The sequence below is a fragment of the Lycium barbarum genome, chromosome 7 (genome assembly GCF_019175385.1).
Source record: "Lycium barbarum isolate Lr01 chromosome 7, ASM1917538v2, whole genome shotgun sequence".
Lineage (NCBI taxonomy): Eukaryota > Viridiplantae > Streptophyta > Magnoliopsida > Solanales > Solanaceae > Lycium > Lycium barbarum.
This window is the reverse complement of record NC_083343.1, coordinates 111,993,202-111,998,298: the sequence shown is the minus strand read 5'-3', so window position 1 is coordinate 111,998,298 and position 5,097 is coordinate 111,993,202. Positions and strand designations below refer to the sequence as shown.

The following is a 5,097-nucleotide window of genomic DNA, read 5'->3' as shown; positions in this document are numbered from 1 at the left end:
TTCCAAACGTGGAAAGTAAGAGCCCGTTTGGATGGGCTTATAAGTTGATCAAACCAACTTATAAGCCTTTTTTAGCTTATTTTAGTGTTTGGGTACAAACTTAAAGTGCTTAAAATAAGTCATAAAGTGTTTAAAGTCAGTCATTTATGAAAAGTTGGGATTTCTAACTTTTTTTTTGGAGGGCTTAAAAGTCATTTTCGTTGACCAATAAAATTACTTTTGTATCTCTTGTATTTTATTCTAATTCCCACACAACCCTCTCACCTAAAGCCCTAAAAGTGACGATCTCTTCCTCTTTTCATCATCTTCTACAAACAACGCAGTCTCCAGGAAAGCCCTAAAAATATGATTTTTTTTCCTCTTTCCGTCATCTTCTACGCAATCCTCTTGCTTTCACCGCAGCTTTTCATCTGGGTAAGTTTTTCTCCATTATTCTCTTGTAAGTTTAGTCGAAATTTTTGTGAGTGATGGAGTTATCAAAAGGAATTAGTAATAGATTTTTACTCTATTTGGTGTCTGCGGTTTTACATGTTCTGGTCTCAGGCTTGCTTAATTTTGTAAAACTAATTTTGACAAGTATTTGTTAATATTCAGAGCAATAACTATTCAGAGCATTATTGCCCCCTGCCCACCCACCCAGTTCGAAGCTATAGAATTGATCAATATCCTTATTAAGTTCTTCAGATTTCAGTCGAATTTCGGGTTCTTATTTCTTTAGCTTTTTTTTTTTTTTTTTTTTTTTTTGTTCTCAATGATCTTCAATGTTACGAGGGAAAATCCCTAAAATAGAAGTGAAGAAACCTATTTGATTATAAGAAAATTAATTATTAAGAGTTCAAAATATATAAGAGTAATAAATGATGCTTAAGGCTTCCTTATTTTTCTTATATATTACTTTTCGTGTTGTATTCGATTCTCCTTCAGATTTATGTGCTCTTATCTTTCGCTCTCGTGGTTGTAGTATTTATTTGATTCCTATAAGTCGGGGCAAGAGTGGGCTGGTTCGCTTCGTGTTTGAGGTATGTTATCACTTCCCATTTCCTTTTGCTATGTTTCCTTTGATAATGCACTAGCAAATTCAGATCAATTAGGTACTAGTCTTAATGTGCATCTCAATTCAGTTCCAGTATTTTAACCCTTGCTCCCATGGATCTTGTTGATTGGTAAGAATGAGGAGGTGCATGAGTTACTCCATATACAAAATGGAATAAGCACCAACAATAGGGAGTGCCAAGGATCTATGAAAGAGAGACTAAACAAAATGAGAACCTGGTTTCAAGAGAGTAAAATCCTCAACTGTAGATAGATTAGTTCTAAAAAAAGGGCAGCCCGGTGCACTAAGCTCCCGCTATGCGCGGGGTCCAGGGAAGGGCCGGACCACAAGGGTCTATTGTACGCAGCCTTACCTTACATTTCTGCAAGAGGCTGTTTCCACGGCTCGAACCCGTGACCTCCTGGTCACATGGCAGCAACTTTACCAGTTACGCCAAGGCTCCCCTTCTATAGCAAGTAAACATTTTTGATAGATCCAAAATGTTGATAGCTTTTTACATGAGAGTATTCGAGCTCTGTCAGTATCTTTAGTGCTTTATTGGCAAAGAAGCATATATCTTGCATGACTATGCTTGTTACTATGTCTCCTTCGCTGAGTATGATGTGGAGCACAATATGAGCTTTCTCACTATGAACTCCTTGATCAAGTTAATATAACTGAGTATATTTGATTTTGTCCATTAACCTTTATTTTCTACTACAGATTATTCTCTATGCTGCTGTCATTACTCTTGTGTTTCTTTTGTTAAATGAGAATCTAGCATTCCTCTCAGTTTCAGATAATGTATCCTGTGTTTGTTTGTTTGAATTGACATGGAAAATTTGAATTAAGGAAGTAGTTGGTTTGAACTTTGTCTCAAGGGAAAGTTGCAGTGTATAGACTATTTTCTAGATTTTATGATTTTTTTTTTAATCTGCATTTTTGGCATAGACACTTAGCTTTGCCATCCGTTAAAAGTTGACACAAAAATACCTCGTAGTTTCTCTTTAGTATCATATTTTCCATCTTTTTCGAGTTCAACAAACATGTTTTTGGTTGGTTTTCACTATTGTACGTGTAAGCTAATCCTCTGATTAGGCATAGGGATGTATAATTATGCAAAACCAACTAAATGTTGGAGGAGAAGTGGTTTGGCCCTAGATATTCATCTTCATCCATCATAATTGTAATTATGTAACAGAAAAAACACAAATTAAAATGCAATCATAAATACTGCATATATACCATGTAGTTAAAACTTTTTTTCATTCAGATAAGAATAGTAATATAGTATAGCTAAACATTGTTTGATTCCCAGCCACCTTTATTATGCAGATCTTGAGGAGATGGATTTAGAGTGTTAACAGCTAAATAAAAACCACTCTCTTTCACAACCCACAGACATAGACCATGTTCATATTTAAATGCACATGGAAGATCTTTATTAAATACATCAAGAATCTGTTGTTTTGAACCCTAATAAAAGTGAGAAAAGAAGAGTGTGTCACCCCAGCTGCTGGCTGCTGGCTGCAGTTGCGGGCTGCTGGTTACTGCGGCTGCTAGTTGCTGCTGCTGCTGGCTGCAGTTGCGGGCTGCTGCTGCTGCTGCTGGTTGCTGCTGCTGCTGGCTGCAGTTGCGGGCTGCTACTGCTGCTGCTGGTGGCTGCTGGCTGGTGGTGGTGGTGGTGGTGCTGCTGCTACTGGCTCGTTCCTTTATTGGCGTTTTACATTCCTCTTAGAGTGAAGAGATACGATGTTTGAGGTTGAAAGCGACTTGGAATATGACTTAAATATGACTTTTTCTTTTGGCTTTTGGCTTTTGGCTTTTGGCTTCATTTAATTAATTAATTGATGCTGCTTTTAGTCTATTCTATTAATATTGCTCTTTGTTGCCCAAATTTTTCACATATTGGCCGACTTGAAGTTGTATTTAGAAACACTTAAAATTTTATTTCCACTTTTTCTCCACTCTCGGTACATTCAAATAATCAAATATTTTTTATGCTTCCACTTCTTTTTTATTATCTCTCTATTTTGGTATGTGTACAAAAAGCTGTGACTAGGGAATTGTGGCTGTGTGTTTAGTTATTGGGCTGCCAACATTATGATTTTGCAGAGTTCATGAACATTTATTTCTCCTTTCTTCAGATTGTTTACATTCAATCATGCCGGAAACTAGTAAAGCACGAAGTAATGCTAAATGGGATGATGATGCCAACATTAAATTTATAGATTTGTGTGAAAATGAGATTAGACAAGGACGTAGACCACACACTCATTTAAATAGAGATGGATGGAATAATGTTGTTGAAGAATTCAATAGAGCCACGGGAAGAAACTATGATAAAAAACAAATGAAAAATCATTGGGATAACATGAAAAAAGATTGGATTCTTTTTAAGAAGTTAATGAGAGGGGAGACGGGTTTAGGATGGGATGCCACGAAAAATACAATTATGGCAGATAGCTATTGGTGGGAGCGAAAAATTAAGGTACATCTCTCACATTTTTCTATATGTCTTTCTTTTTTCTTTCATTGCTAAATTTCTTGGTTAGTTTAAAGTAGTTTTGAATTTTTTGTTACAAGAGGATGATCGATACAATAAGTTCAGGAAAATAGATCTTTCACTTATATGGTATCGCTATGATGCGTTGTTTTCTGATATTGTTGCTACTGGAGAAAGAGCACGTGCAGCGAATCAAGAACAAATGTCTGGCATTGGAGTAGATCTTGATGAAGAAGGAACAAATAATATTGGTGGCTATGACAAAGAACACTTTATCAATCCTAGTGATGAAGCGAATGATGAAAGTGATGATATACAGAATGTGGATTCTATTATGTTTCCTAAGCCGTCACTTAAAAGACGAGGTTCAATTGATTATATTGGCACTAGCAATCAAGTCAAAAAAAAATAAGGCAAAATCTGGTGTGGCATCAATGAGAGAGGATATACACTCTCTAGTGGAGTTTATGTCTAGTAAAAGCACTGCTACATCCCCTTCGGTAGATGATCCCGTCATCGATAAGTGTATGAATATGTTGGCAAATTTTTCTGATATTCCTGCTGGGAGTGGAAAGTACAACTATGTTTGCAACATGTTTCTTAAAAAGGATGTACGTCAACTGTTTCTTAAGATGGAAACTGATGAAGCTCAGAAATCTTGGTTGGAGTATAACTATCAGTTACACCTTGAGAAAATGGGTTGATTGCGTTGCTATGGTTAAATCTTTTTATTGTTTAATTTTCGAACATTATGGTTGTGCATGTAAACTTTACTTATTGCTTCTTGTTTAGACATTGCAGTTGTATCCCTAAATCTTATGGTTGTACGTGTAAACTTTATGTATTGTTAATGTTGTGTTGATGTTGTGGTTGTATCCTTAGACCTTATGGTTATTGTTGTTGTGTTGACTTTAATGAATGTGGGAACTTTATGTATTGTTGTGGTTGTTTTTCTTTGATGGAATAGTAATTTGAGATTTACAATGTGATTTTCCGATGATACATATGAGTGTATTGAAACAATGGAGTTTCTAAAAAATCTTGAAATTGGGTTGTGATGAGCCGTGAAATTACGGGATATTCGATGTTTATTCCTTAAGCTTTTGTGACTCTTTAAGCACTTTTGTTTTTACTTTTTGTGTTTTTATGTTGTTTTGTAGGAAAAGATGCCCGGAGAGCATAACGGAGCAAAACGGACCAAAATAGAGCAAAAATAGAACAAATCAACATTTCTGGTAGCATATGCTAATAGCACATGGTGCAGCATGTTGAACATGCGAGCAGCACATGGTGCAACATATGCTGACAGAGAAAGTGGCACCATGTGCGAGTAGCACATGGTGCAGCATGTTCAACATGCGAGTAGCACATGGTGCAGCACATGCTGACAGAGAAATTGGCACCATGTGCTACGATTTTGGCACAACATGCGATTAGCATGTTGAACATGCGAATAGCACATGGTGCAGCATGTTGTGCAAGAGGGTATTATGGTCCAGATTTTGTTCCCGTTTTTTGGAATGATATAAATACTCTTTTAGGGTTTGTAATAGATATC

The 5,097-nt window shown here is 36.3% G+C and overlaps 1 pseudogene; it reads left to right on the top strand.

Moving 5' to 3' along the window:
- Positions 1 to 270: 270 nt before the first annotated feature.
- LOC132603823 (L10-interacting MYB domain-containing protein-like) lies at positions 271 to 4,689 on the top strand (annotated as a pseudogene).
- Positions 4,690 to 5,097: the final 408 nt, after the last annotated feature.